At 43.5% G+C, this 15,286-nt stretch overlaps 1 protein-coding gene across 1 annotated transcript in view; it reads left to right on the top strand.

Moving 5' to 3' along the window:
- The first annotated feature begins 373 nt into the window (after positions 1-373).
- PAFAH1B1 (platelet activating factor acetylhydrolase 1b regulatory subunit 1) overlaps positions 374-15,286 on the top strand; it is an 88,453-nt gene continuing 73,540 nt past the window's right edge. The window contains exon 1 of the mRNA XM_075594369.1: positions 374-854. The gene's annotated coding sequence lies outside the window, so the exon portion shown is untranslated. The remainder of the gene's footprint in view (positions 855-15,286) is intronic.

Genomic DNA, 15,286 nt, shown 5'->3' on the forward strand with positions numbered 1-15,286 from the left:
GGCTGACGTCATAAGAGCATTGTTACACGCACTATTTGTTTAGTAATTATCAATACGGTATTTGTCACATATATATATATATTTTAATAACGCGTTACCATGCTCATCCAATTAATTTCCCCTTCCTGTTCCTATGAACGGCAATGGTTTCAATCGTATAACAATAACAGCTTCCCTCCACCACCCCCTCTCTTGAACGCCCAGCCGCGCGCGCCTCTATTTTTTTGTTTGTCACCGACGGCTCGCGGGACAGCGCGCTGACATCATAAGGGCGCACGCGCACTCCGCCCTTCCTGCGTCACTCGCCATTGTCATCTCCCCCCCTCCTCCCACTCCCCCGGCGTCCACGCCTTGGCAGCATTTTCTTCCCCCGCGCATGCGCACTGCGCCAAGCCTCTCCTTCAGCCGCCGGCCGGTCGCTGGGTTGCTTCCTCCCCTCCTCACAGCGGTTGATATGACGTCATCGCGCTTCTGAGCTCCGTTCGGTGACAGCGCGGCTGCCCAGAGCCCGGCGGGAGGGACGCGCGAGGAGAGGCGAGACACGGGCACAGGGCGCGGGACACGCACACAGGGGAAGGAGGAGGAGGATTACACAACAACAACAACAATAATTAATAAGAGAAGACCCCCCCCCCCAAAAAAAAACATAAGCTCCGCCTCCTGCGCCTGACCAACCTCCATCTTGTCTACCATTACTCCCCTCTACGCGAGGCAGGATACCTCTCCGCCCTTCCCAACACCTTTCTCCAGAGGAGCCGACCGCGGAGTGAGCAGCAGCAGCAGCGGGGGGCAGGCATCACCCTCCATCTCCCCCACCTTCTCTCCACACCGTGTGGTGGTTGTGCTTCCTCACGGTAAGTCCCCCCCCCCTTTCCCATAGTTGTATATGTGCATTGTAACCGTAGATGATGGAGGCTGGGGGAGGTGTCGGGCCCTGGCTTTGACGATGTGGCTGCAGCCCTGTGCGCCTCCTCCCTCCTTCATCTTCTCTCTCAAAATGGCGGCCGGCGGCCGTTACTCCACACAGACCGCGGGGGGGCAGGGGAGGCACCGGGGTCATATGTGAACCCCTCGGGGTGGGGGGGAGGTCCGGTTGTATTGGGATTGTCACACGAGCCTGGGTGCTTTGCTCGCCGTTTCTTGTCCTATGCCTGGCTGCTGCATGGAAGGGGTGTCAGGTTAGGAACCCCAGGCTATTTTAGAGGTATTGGAATAGGCAATGCTGATGGGGTCTGGTTAGTATTTCTGCTTATGTAGTAGACTGTAACAGGCCACGTTTTTGGCTCGTGGTATGTTTTTACTGTGGGGGGAGGGGAGAAATGCCCTGTTGGTGTCCTATAATAGGGAGTGTGTATAGGTGTTGGTGGCCATCATGCATGTTTATTTAAGTTGGATGGTGTAAATAGCAGGGGTCTCTTGGGATTCGCCTGCAGAGGTGCCTTATTGTATCTGCTTTCAACACAAGGCCACGGGTGGTATGTGCTGCCATTAGCTCTGCTGTCATCAAAACACACGGATGCGATCAGGGAAAATCACCCTTTTTTTTTTTTTTTTTAAGTAAATTCTAAAAAAAACCTCGCATTTCACCTTTTGCAGGTGAACGTGAGGCCTACAATAAGAGTGCATTTTGTTCCAGCTCAGATAATTGTCTATTGACTTGAAAGGAACAGGTACCAGGATTGGGATATTGCATCAAGGACATGGAAATTTGACACATATGTTGAATGTCAAGTTTATATTTCAGTGGTTCAAAAAAAAAAATCTATTTTTTTTTTAAAATTTATTTTTTTCTAGAATCATCCATATGTACACTCATGAAAAGGCGACACCCATATCCTAATGATCCGGTCTGGGAGAGATGTCTGAGTCGCATTCTCTGCAGTGGATGTTGGGGTGTGTGTGTAAGGGTTGCATGTATTTCTCAGCTGTGAAGTGCCTTTTTGGTCTTTCAAGGAGTGGCAATGTACTAGATACAAATTCTCATTCTTTTGTATTTTTTTAAAGATTTTATATGCTGTAAAAATCAGATTATCCTATAGATGAATTGTGCGAGGGAGGGAGTGGGAGGCGGCTGATTCATGGTGAGGTGTGTTTGCCGTGCACACCCTGTTTTTATGCATTGGTTATATCACCTGTTCATGCAGAGGATGCTGTCAGATCGCCCTGTGGATGCTCAGAGCAGGGATGGTTTGTTATTTAATAAACCATCCTTCAGCGTTAGTCGTGGGGGAGGGAGGATCTCTTCTTAGGAGGTATCATTTTCTTCAGTGAATTGGTCTAGATCAATCTACATGTTTATTAAGAATAATTCGTTCCGACTTGGAGTATCTTGTGCTATTTCAAGTAAATATGATGCTTTTAAAGCTTAGCTGGTCCCTGTGGTTTTGTCGGGATCATATTGATGGAGTCTGCGTGCAGCCATCAAGCAGAGAGGAGACTGGGTGGAGTAAAGGCAGAGGCTGCGAAATGGCTCGGTTACCACCAACCTCTTGTAATATCCTTACATCTCTACTAACCTAGAACATTGGTTTTTTTTCTTCCATGTTTGTCTCTACAGGAAGTAGATATGTTGGCAAATGTTGTGGTGCGGAATAGGATTTGTGGGTGTCCTTTATGCAGGGTTGAGCAGGGAGAAAGTGTCAAGTCACTGTTAAAATTGTAGTGTTTTTTGGTCTCTTAATGCCTTTCTTGAATGCACTTGTTAATGTTTTAACGTGAGAACTGCTTTGCAAACCACCTTTTAAGAGGCTTATTTACAGAACATTTTGGGCAAGAGCTTATATAGTATGTAACTCTCAATGGAGTTATTTTTTCCTGGTTATCTGTGGGAATAGGTAAGGTGATGGTAGCTCTATGGGAGGGTGTTTTTTCCTGGCTGTTTTAAACAAATAATTTTCATATAAAAATAACCAATTAGGTTGGCTTTGTACATTTTAATAAATTGTTGTATTCCATTTAAAAATGACTAGCCATCCTCTGTTTAGTATGGTACATGTGAACTTTGCTTTCAATTTATCCACACTATTGCTGAGTGATTAATTCACTTCCTGGTTGTCCCATGGACTTTACAACAATGCATCTGTGCAGTGGTGACCTGCTTCTTTGTGAAATAATGTCTGTACAAAGGTGTCATTCTGAGTTTTATTCTTTTGTGCCATTTCAGCGATGATCTAATAAATGCATAATGCTGAACTTCTCGGTGGCAAGGAATTGCCCTCAGTTCTACAATCCTTCTTTTTTTTTTTTTTTTTTTTTTTTTTGCCCACAATCATAGTTGTTAAACCTACAACAATTTTTCTGAATATTAATTGTTCTCCAGATGTCACAGAATAGGTAATATTTTGTTTTTAAGAATTTTATTTTGTGTTGTCTAACTGCTCCGTCCAACCTATTTTAATAGTAATGTCTGGTCATTTACAGATCTGTTTATAAATCCTCTCATTCTTTGTCTTATTGCATGCCACTCCTCTAATGCAGTGCCTATCTAATGCTTTGAAAGTTCTGTATTTCATCAGTGTAGTTTGAAATGCCTTTATTGTAACTGTCAATCTCATTGCATTCATTGAGGTATTTGTGAGTCTTAACCTTCCATAGTATTTACTTACTGTGCCTGTTTTGTTTCACAGTTGCCTGTTAATTATGCACCAATAATACATTTTCTTATTTAACTAACTGAAAAATGCAAAAGGAGCGTTATACTTATTAAAACCTAACTTGGAATTGTTTTTGTCCAATATTTTTTCTTTCTGTAGTTTTTTTGTTTTTTTTCAGACACAAAGGATATTTGTGAAGCCTGCTTAAGCCATCATTTTTTGTGGTCTGTGAAATTGTCACAGAGTTTGTCTTTGTTCAGTTCATGTGCATAATAAATACTACTACTAAATATTATTATTATTATTATTATTATTATTATTATTAATAAAAAAAAAGCCAAAACAATTCTTTGAGGTTAACATAGCTATTTCAATAAGGTCATTTAATTTCTAGGATATTCTGTTTTTAACATGACCTGATATTACAACTTGCTAATATTCAAGCTTACTTGTAATGTTTAAAAGCATCTTTGGAACAATCATGTACTTTTGCAGTTCTAAGAATTATTAAATTCCTTTTAAACATTTTAATAAAAGTCTTTCACGACTATATTTTTCTATATCCTTTTGTTTTCTGTTCAAACTGAAATAACTATGCAAACAAGTTGGAATGTAATTGGAGGGGTAAACCACTCCATTATTTTGGGTTGTAGGTGGCCATAAAATGGATTCACCAATCTTATGATCTCAAAAATATTATTAGTGGGAGCAGTCCCACTTATTTCAGAAATTGTACAACAATGTAATTTGCTCCCTTTAAAAATAAACTGTCCTTACAATAACAACTTCCTCAAATGTATTGTTCCCCAAGCATAACACATTTATTTTAAAAATTCCTTTTGCGTTTTTTTGTTTTTTTTTGTTACTGTTTCATTTCTTGTCAACAATTTGAACACATCCATGAGAATCAGCTCTATCTCTGGAATGGAAAATGGCATAATTATGATAACATGGTCTAGGAAAGTAGCATTAATACTTTAAAAAGTACCAACATTATCTGAGTTTAGTGTCTCTCTCTCTCCCTCTCCCCCCTTTCCCCCCTATTCCCCCTCTTCCCCCTCTAATCCAACTGGTCCATTAAAGCAGAATTTCCTTAACCCATTGGTTCCCAATCTGTTTTGGCTGAACAAAACCCAGTTGCAGGTGACTACCAGCTCATGGCTTTAATGCTTTCTGCACCTTTGGCCTAGGTTTGGACAATATACCGATATTTAGTAATATCGCGGTAACAATCTCCCGGAATGCCGAAATGGGAGATGACAATTATCGCAATATTACGGAATGTTGGTGGTCAGAGGTGCAGCTTTGAAGCTGCCACTGTGCTCTGACTCTTTTTATGACCGAGTCCCCCCATCCTTCCTGCTTCTAAACACAGACTTAAAGGGATGGGGAGGAACATCGGCAGCATGGGGAATGAGCATGTGAGCAGCGTGCTGCAGCAGGGAAAGGTAGGAACTACTCTCCCTTTCCTTTTTGTTAAGTCCATCCTCCCCCTGGGCACTTAACGCATCCCTGCTATGCCACATTTCACCATTTCTCATACTAACATTTCCGTCACACTAACATCCTCCACATCCTATTACTCACCCTTTATGAAAAAGTTATACATTAATTCAAACAGATTTTATTTGACCATTTTTAATTCTCGAAATATCGGTTTAATGTATCTTTTACATTTTATAAATGAAATGTGTTTCTAAATGGAGGGAGTATCTCTGGGTGAGAGGGATTGGACGGGGTGATTTTTGGGTGATGGAAGCAGTGTAGGTGATGAAAGGTGAAGTGCAGAGATGAAAAGGGGTCTGGGAATGAAGGGTCCTTTGTTCTCCAAAAAATATATTTTTTCTTTTTAGATTTATTAGAACACATTTGATTTAGATTTACTAGAACATTTTCAGGCTTATTTTAACAAATTTATCGTGATACATTTCTAAATTGTTGTTATTGTGGTTGAAATTTTTTATATCACACAACCCTGGCTCAGACTGCTCAGTATATTTTTTCGCTTTCACTCTAAATGCAAACAGAAGTAATTTGTTTGAGTCTTTCATATTACTTTCCTCTTCATCCTGGATCCTTCTTTAAGATCAGTAGAATCAAGAGTCATTGTTTTTCTGTTCAAAACAGTTTGTGTACTTGCGCGCTCCTCTCTCGCTCTGCTGCGGGGGGAACCCGGCCGGCGCTGGTTGGGCCTCTCGTTGCCGGCCGGCATCTCCCCAGCTGCTTGCCTCATTATCCCACGCCGGGCAGTTCTGTGACATCATCGCGCTCCAGAAGTTGCGGCGCACACTAATGGTGCACGTCGGCATCAGAAAGACCTAGTGTGGGACAGTGCAGGCGGTAGCCTCGCAGCTCTGGAGATGCCGGGCGGCAAATGGAGGCCCAACCATCGCCGGCCAGGCCCCCCTGCAGCACACAGTAAGAGGCAGCAGCCGGGGAGCGGCAACCTGCAAGAGCCGCATGTAGGTGCTGGAAGAGCCACATGCCGCTCGGGAGCCGCATGTTTCCGACCTCTGCCCTAGACTGATACAAAAATAAGAGTACCTGCAGCACTCATAAACAGCTATGACACTAATAGTGGTCAAACACAAAGCAATTGAATGCAAAGAGAGCAAACAAGTCTCATAAACAGCATATTACACAGGTCACTATCGAGATGCACTCCTCTTGCATGCTGGATGGTGGGGTGATGAGCTGCAGAGCAGCGTTAGATCATTTCTACATCACCTTCCTACTAACGAAGATGTTGTCCAAGCTGCCGAAGATCATTCAAAGGCGTCTGCATGCAGCGCTATCACATTGCCTTAAGGCATTGATCGCACACATAGACCGCGACAGCAGGAGGTGGCGCGCGTTGCGCAAGAAATCAGTTGGAACTAATTTCTTGGTGCGGCAGGCAGGTCACGTGAGTTGTTTGCCCAATTAGGGCAAATCAGCTGAGTGATGTCACACGCCCCCCATGGTGCGTCTACCATGTCCAAAAAATGCACCCGCTTCACGCGGGTGACATCACTGATGCGCAGGCTGTATGGACACAGCCTAAGTATTCACAGGTTACATTGTCGCTACGGGGCACCTTTTTTCCTCCTGACGGGAAGAACCACTCTTATGTGGGAACGGGCCCAGAAGGTCTAAGTGCCTGAGACGTAGCCACCCCCCATGATTTTTTGGGGGTTGTGTTTTTTCTTTTTTGTGTTGTCTTTTTGGCAGTGTGTTGCACTTTTTTCCACTTTATTATGATATTTGTAGTGTGTGTTTTTCTTGTCCCCCCTCCTCCTGGTTATACCCCTCTCTGGGGAGTATTTGTCTGAATAACTGCATCTTGATAGCTGCCTGTTTAATACGCTGTTTGAGATTTGTTTCCTCTCTTTGCATTAAATTGCTTTGTTTGACCACTATTGGTGTCAGCTGTTTGAGTGTTGCAGGTATGCTCTTATTTTTGTACTTTAAGATCACCTCTAACCAGGGATGGAAAAATCCTTGGTGCCTACCTTTTCCGGCCTGACCCTGATAGTGCTGATTTACCTGTCACTGCTGCAACTGGCAGCAGTGCGCTCAATCATGCTTTACTAGAGCAAGCAGAAAGCATGACTGAGCACCGATGTATTGTCATCACTGCTGCTTAGTCTGGCGGAGAGAGGGGAGGGAGACGGTTGAGGTGAGAACAGCGCTCCGGGACCACGTCCTTGCAATTAAGGACGCAATTGCAGTACTGGCGCGCGCCATCGCGGGTGCTCATTTAGGATGTGCGACGGCGATGCGCAGCAACAAAGCTACCAAAATCTCTGAAGTCAAGGGAATTTTAGATTTACAGTGGCACGTGAGGAGTGGTTCAGCCAATGAGGGTGAACCTCTCACGGCCATGCCCCCTGTCGCTCTCCCTTGTTCTCCTGCACCAGAGTGCAGGAATCGCAATAGCGTCGGCTGACGATCGTGTAGCTCTGGGCGCATAGTGTGGCGGGGAGGGGGTGACGGAGAAGTTTGTGTCATGCACACTGGCTCCTAAAAAAAATTCTGTTATTTCTAATCCTCTAACCAATATATCCTTACATCCATTTTTGTGTACTTGACACATATTGGTGCAAATCTTTTAATGCTATGGTCCATTCATGGAAACATTTTATCCCATGAGGAAGAGTTTAACCCTCCTGCTTTAACAGCTGGAAGTGTAGTGGTGTTACACATTCCAGAAATATAAAGCAACGAAATCGTAACATTAGTTCAGATGGTATTTGTTCTCTAGACAAAAAGTATACATTTTTGTTTATTGCGACAATGTAACCTTGCCATGTTTTGGAAAATAATTGCCTGAACTCTTAAAGTTGGTGTATTAAAGCTGCAGTTCAGTCTTTTTTTTTTTTATTTTTTTTTAATTAATTTTTTTACTTCAATAGTTTTGTGTGCAATCTCTAATTACCTAAAGAACTGTATAGCTGCAGGTCAATTCGTTCTCCATGTATTGATAGGTCGAAATTTGGTGACATAATTAGTGAAGGGATCTGTTTATATTCTGCTTGTCTGTCAGTGGAAGCTCATGAATATTCATGCGCAATCCTGCACTGAAGTGCTAGAGGGAGGGCAGGGCTGACAAAGGGGTGTGCCAGGGCTTGTGACAGGACATGAAGGGGCAGTGCCTTAGCAAATGGCTGTTAAAATAGAATACAAGAAAATTGGTCTTTAAAAGTTGTTTTTTTTTTAAAACAGAAAATGCTAAAAGTATTTTTTCTTACTACAGAACTGATTTATTAAAAAAAACACACGCAGGATATTGACTGAACTGCAGCTTTAAATTGGGGAACATTTTCTCACAAATTTGCCAGTTTGTCCATTTCTTAGCAGTGAATCTCCCATCTACTGAGTAGCTTGGACTGCTTATTTTGTGGTTCATATTTTTAGGTGGTATTACTATTTGAAGCAATAACAATCTTTAGTTTTCTGTACCACTTGGCTAACAAAAAGAGTGTGTGTGCCGGGCATGCGTGTTCTAAGTGAAACTTCTTTGCGTTTTGTCACTGAAATTGTATTTTGATTTTTATGAGTTTGACTGAAAGACGTGGCATTTAGATACTTTACAATCCAAAATATGTATCTAAATGCCGTTACACTCGTCTTTCAGTCAATCAAACTCATAAAAATCAAAATACAAATTCGGTGACAACGCAAAGAAATTTGTGCTCGGCACACCCCGTCCTTCTTTTTTTTTTTATTTTTTATTATAAATGGTAGATGACTTTTTTTTGTTGCTATTTTCACTTTCATATATGTACTCATTCCTTTTTTCCTCTAATTTCCTACTCAATTCCTCTAATAACACTGTTCCTTTTGTTTACACTCTTTCAAACTACCCCATCCCCCGCCCCCCCCCCCCCTTCACCTCAGACAGACAGAAACTCTCACACCATTCTGAACTGCATGATGAGTTTCCTGCACCCCAAAGCATCATTGGAACTGTAGTTTGTCTCTGCTATATATATTGTTTTTTTTTGTTCAGCTGGAGCTGAAGGAACTTTTGTTGCGAGCGTTTTCATCTACATGAAGGAGTTTTAGTCCTATGAGAATTAGGTAGGTGCCAGCAAAGAAGTTTCACTTCAAAAAAAGGCATTTTGAAAATTGTTAAACAAATGTAAGTGGTCAATAAAGCAAATCTATTTGAAATTACAATGTCACCTTGGTAGTGTTCTTGAAATGAAGGTTTCTTCTCACTGGGAACTAGAAATGACTTGTTTCCTGTTGGTGCCCTCATCTGGTTAATTGGTTAATAGTCCTTCTCAGGACACCAAGCAGTAAAGGAGATCCAGCCTTTAGAACTAGTGGTGCATTAAAGCTGCAGTTCAGGCAATATCCTGCATGTGTTTTTTTTTTTAATAAATCAGTTCTGTAGTAAGAAAAAATACTTTTAGCATTTTCTGTTTTAAAAACAACAACTTTGAAAGACCATTTTTCTTGTATTCTTCTATTTTAACAAGCATGCTTGTCCCTATAGCAACGATTTACATTCCTCATATTTAAAGATGTCGTCAAACTTTGCCGATCAATAGACGGAGAACGAATTGGCCGGCAGCTATGCAGTTCATTAGGTAATTAGAGATTGCCCACATAAAACTATTGAAGTATAAAAATAAACTAAAAAAAAAAAAAGACTGAACTGCAGCTTTAAGGTCTTGCTGAAGGCGGTGACACTATATAAAAGGGAAGGGCTAAAGGAAGCCATCACTAACATCTTAATATATAAAATCGAAAGGTTAGTGCTATCTGCGGTGAATCTGATTGGTCCTCAGCCTCTGGCCAATCAGATTGGTGGGTCTGACGTCACCCAACTGCCACTCTCTTCCCCCTCGGCCACACACCACACATACACACACACACACACACACGCCTCTCTCTCCCTCCCCGGCGCTCAGCTCTCTCCCTCCCCGGCGCTCAGCTCTCTCTCTCCCTCCCCGGCGCTCAGCTCTCTCTCTCCCTCCCCGGCGCTCAGCTCTCTCTCTCCCTCCCCGGCGCTCAGCTCTCTCTCTCCCTCCCCGGCGCTCAGCTCTCTCTCTCCCTCCCCGGCGCTCAGCTCTCTCTCTCCCTCCCCGGCGCTCAGCTCTCTCTCTCCCTCCCCGGCGCTCAGCTCTCTCTCCCTCCCCGGCGCTCAGCTCTCTCTCTCCCTCCCCCGGTGCTCAGCTCTCTCTCTCCTTCCCTCCCTCGGCGCTCAGCTCTCCTTCCCTCCCTCGGCGCTCAGCTCTCTCTCCCTCCCTCCCTTGGCGCTCAGCTCTCTCTCCCTCCCTCGGCGCTCAGCTCTCTCTCCCTCCCTCCCTCGGCGCTCAGCTCTCTCTCCCTCCCTCCCTCGGCGCTCAGCTCTCTCTCCCTCCCTCCCTCGGCGCTCAGCTCTCTCTCCCTCCCTCCCTCGGCGCTCAGCTCTCTCTCTCCCTCCCCCGGCGCTCAGCTCTCTCTCTCCCTCCCCCGGCGCTCAGCTCTCTCTCTCCCTCCCCCGGCGCTCAGCTCTCTCTCTCCCTCCCCCGGCGCTCAGCTCTCTCTCTCCCTCCCCCGGCGCTCAGCTCTCTCTCTCCCTCCCCCGGCGCTCAGCTCTCTCTCTCCCTCCCCCGGCGCTCAGCTCTCTCTCTCCCTCCCCCCGGCGCTCAGCTCTCTCTCTCCCTCCCCCCGGCGCTCAGCTCTCTCTCTCCCTCCCCCCGGCGCTCAGCTCTCTCTCTCCCTCCCCCCGGCGCTCAGCTCTCTCTCTCCCTCCCCCCGGCGCTCAGCTCTCTCTCTCCCTCCCCCCGGCGCTCAGCTCTCTCTCTCCCTCCCCCCGGCGCTCAGCTCTCTCTCTCCCTCCCCCCGGCGCTCAGCTCTCTCTCTCCCTCCCCCCGGCGCTCAGCTCTCTCTCTCCCTCCCCCGGCGCTCAGCTCTCTCTCTCCCTCCCCCGGTGCTCAGCTCTCTCTCTCCCTCCCCCGGCGCTCAGCTCTCTCTCTCCCTCCCCCGGCGCTCAGCTCTCTCTCTCTCCCTCCCCCGGCGCTCAGCTCTCTCTCTCCCCCTCTCCCCCTCTCTCTCCCCCTCCCCCTGCGCTCTCATATCTCTCCTTCCCTCTCTCCCTCTCCCCCGGCGCTCTCATATCTCTCCCTCTCTCCTTCCCTCTCTCCCTCTCTCCTTCCCTCTCTCCCTCTCTCCTTCCCTCCCTCCCTCCTTCCCTCTCTCCCTCCCTCCCCGGCGGGGGGACAGGCAGTAGGCAGGCGGCGCCGAGTACCTAAGATGGCAGCGCCCGGAAGGACCCCTTCCTCCCTCGCGGCGCCCGGAAGGAGAGGTGACATATGTGTGTGTGTGTGGGACACTGTGTGTGTGTGACACTGTAGGGTGGGGGGTGGGGACCCCCCCCTCCTGTCCACTGTCGCCCCCCCCCCCCCCATATAGCGGAAATTTAACTCACGGGCAACTCTGGGTCTCTCAGCTAGTTGATACTAAAGATGCAACTGTCATTAAGTCTCTTTATTTTTTTAATTTTTTAAATAGAATTCAAATTACAACAGGATTCGCTTCCTTTTCCCTTTCTAACTATTTTAGTGCTTTGTTGAAGTAGTTCTTAAATGACTTAAACTGCATTTTCCCCATATGGTTTCATGTACATTTGCATACTTGGCTTATCTGTAAGCATCTTGATACATTTTTATAAAGCAGCAGTGGTATGGCAAACAATGTCATTATGGGTACATGTTAGTGTTTTCATATCAACAAATTAACTGAAATTATAATGGTATTATGATGGCTTTTTTTAACAGGAATACATAACACTATTTGACAAATTCAAAATTGTAAAGTACAAGGCCTCAGGTCTCTTACTTTCTAGACCTCCACGTTACACAAGTCACTTTAAGTTGAAAATTATTTTAAAGAATTGCTTGGTATCGCACTAAAACAATGGCTGACAAATGTCTCATATTGGACATGGATTTCATGTTTCTTCCTATAGAAGAATAATTAAAATGATGGGTTATTAGCAAGTGGTGTCTTCAACTTGGATTGATCCTCCTAACATGGGTGGGAAGCAGGGCATCTCTGCTGGGAACGGTAGCTCAGGTTTTGTTGCTGGTTTAAATCCCCTGCCTTGCCCAGGCCAATAGGAATATGCAATTTACAATATTCCTATAGGCCAGCATAACGCTGGATATTTAAGATGCTCATCTGTTTATCCTGGAGGGAACCGTATCAACACTCTAACACTCTTTACAGGTAGGTAGCTCTAACAGAAGGCCCCCGAAACTGACATTACAACATTTAAGGTTCGAAGACTCCCTGCTTCCAACTTGTGTATGAAAGAAGAAAACGAGAACTGAACCTTTTAGTTCATTTGCAACAATCGTGGACGTTTCTGTGATTTACTACATTTGCCCTAGGTTACAACAGCTTGTTGTGGTGGTTTCTTTCTTGGTAACCTCAAATACAGCAGAAATGCCTGTAAAAAATACTATGACAACACTGAAATATTAGCTGTTGATTTAGAGCCTTGAATGTGGAGATTCTGGTTGACGATGAGCTGCATAAACCGTGCAACATGAAATTGTTTTACCGATTTTGACACATTTTTAAGCTGATAAAGTTGTCCAGAACCTGTATTGTCATTTCAAGTCTAAGACCTGAATCAAGCTTGAGCATTTGAGGTTGAAGTGCTCGGTGTGAATTCTTGCATTTTCCCCTTTCCATTAGTGAAACTGCTGCCTGAAAGAAAAGCACAAATACTCTGTCTATGAACTCTTAACTTTTTGTAAAAAAAAAAATTGTACGTTTAAAATGTTAAGGTACAATTCGAAGTTGCTACAGTACTAAATAGTATCTGCCTGTTGCAACAGGAATATCACGTTTGAAGCTTTGCCTGGTATTTTTTTGTTTTTGTTTACAGCCAACATGGTTTTCAATAAAATATGAATTGTTTGATTGGGTATGGTTTAGCAATCATGATGGATTGGTTTTGGTGAATGGATACATCTGTGCCCAAAATTCTTTGGAAAACCTGATTAGGCACACTTGGGAAGCTAAATTGGCTAGAACGAATGAGCCGAGCATTGCCATGGAACAGCTCTGTAAATATGAATTCCTGCAGTTGAAATAAAACCGTTTTGAACCTTACATTTTTAGTTCAACTGGCTGCTTTTGTGCCACAGCAATGACTGCTTTCTTGGTAAATGCAGCTGAATGTACCGTACTTTACTTTTTTTTTCTTTTTTGCTGAATCTTGACAATATTAAACAGTTTTGTTATTATTTGTTCAAGTGTCAAGAAGATTTTAAGAGTGCATATATACAAACTATTCATTCCCAGCAAATCTTCAGGAAATAGTTTCCCCCGACTTTCCTTGACGTCTTCTAAATGTGTGGAGTCAAATGTACATTTTTTTTAAAAACAAACATAAGCGTTGGAACCAAACTGGCAAACATTTTTCTTTTTGTCTGATCATAATTTACATTTGGGTCAAAAAATGGTTTACCAAATGTGTTCTAGTCTTTGTAGCAATTTAGTCCTTGAGTGTTTAAAAATACACATTTTCTAGACTACAGATTTTTGCTCCATATATCAATATATTCTGGATTAAACACTTCGTATTGGGAGCTCCTACTTTAGAAAATTCACAATTGGGGTCATAGAATTTTCAGAGATTTATTATTTCATAATGTCTCCTGAAAATGAAATTTTTGTAACCATGTGTCCTGTCTCCAGGCCACCTATATGTTGGTTCTGGTGCCTATGTTGCGCAGTGCTGATGGACCTGTTGGTAACGGCCGTGACTGGCAACAGTGCACTCCATGCATTACTGGCGCAAGCATAACGCTGAATCAAGTGTGCTGGGACTGGCCGTGGCGGTGACTGATGGGCCAATCGGCATTTGCCAGCTTAGTTAAGACAGCCGGTAGCAGCGAGCCATGAGAGGGAGGTGCAGACCTCTAATCTCTATTCTGACACTGCTGTCAATAAAATGACATGTACCCAGGCTAATTGTATTCAACAATGATCATATATATGCAAGTAGTAAAGATATTAATCCAATTGTGTTTATATACTTTGCAGCAATATGACACAATCTATATATGTCTATGCACACAATTTGAGAAACTACTGCAACATCTGTGCCCTAAAAGTCGAAGCGTAGAAAACAATAAAATAAATATAATTTAAAGTGAATACATGCCTCGATCAAACAGGCTGCTACATGGACGCACAGACGCGCGTCCGCAAGCCTCAGTCTGCTGGGCGATGTGTGAACATCCCCAGCAGACAGAATGACGCGATTGGGGTCGTAACTTTAAAAAAAAAAAAAAAAAAAAAAAAGTGTTTTGTGATTGGCTGTAGAAGTACACGTGACGTGGCTGCTGCTTGAAATTTTCAGTTGAAAGCTTGAGTTGCAGCCGCGACAACTCTGCACTTTGCCGCTGGGGGTTCTTTTCTGTGTGAAAACTCCCGCGGAACACAGCGAAAGAGTGGCGCACGTCGAGTTCTGTTTGGGCGAGACCTTATAAAAAATGAAATGGAAAGTCCAATAAAGAAATGGGTCCTAAAGGATATTGTTTAAAATAAAAAATATTTCCCCCAAGTCATTTAGTCCCAGAATATAATGGACCTTGACTCCAAATAAAGCATCAATGAAGATGTAGCAGCGTCTGTTAGGATCAATCTCATCCACATAGGAAATGTAGAAAACAAAACCAAGAAGCCCTTGTTCCATAGTATAAATCAATTTAATTTAAATATTTAGACGTTGTCGATTAAACACAGAGAGAAATAATCGCCATAATAGAACTTGGTATCGGGAAGCTTCAGACTGGAACCATATCATTTATTATTTTTATTTCATGCTACCATCAAAATGACACGCATGAATTAAATCTGTTTCAATTTATTTGACAAAAATAAGATGGTCCAAAACCGTAAGGACATATATTTTTATCAGTCTTTACTTTAAAATGTATGTACAGCAGTTTATATTTACATACATTGCATCATAAGTGTACAATAACTCAGTACATGATTTTATTTGGCATTTGAGGCTAGCAGTTTTTGTCTCCTGGCTTAAAAATTTTTTTTTTTTAAACTTTATTATATAAAAGTCAACCATGTAATTTCTATGTATAACAATTACATTGGAGTAATTAGAAAATGATGAGTAACATAATTAGTATAGGTTAATGTTCAAAATTGGCATCTCTTGGGCACAGGTGATTGACCAATGA

Source organism: Ascaphus truei, chromosome 3 (assembly GCF_040206685.1).
Source record: "Ascaphus truei isolate aAscTru1 chromosome 3, aAscTru1.hap1, whole genome shotgun sequence".
Taxonomy (NCBI): Eukaryota; Metazoa; Chordata; class Amphibia; order Anura; family Ascaphidae; genus Ascaphus; species Ascaphus truei.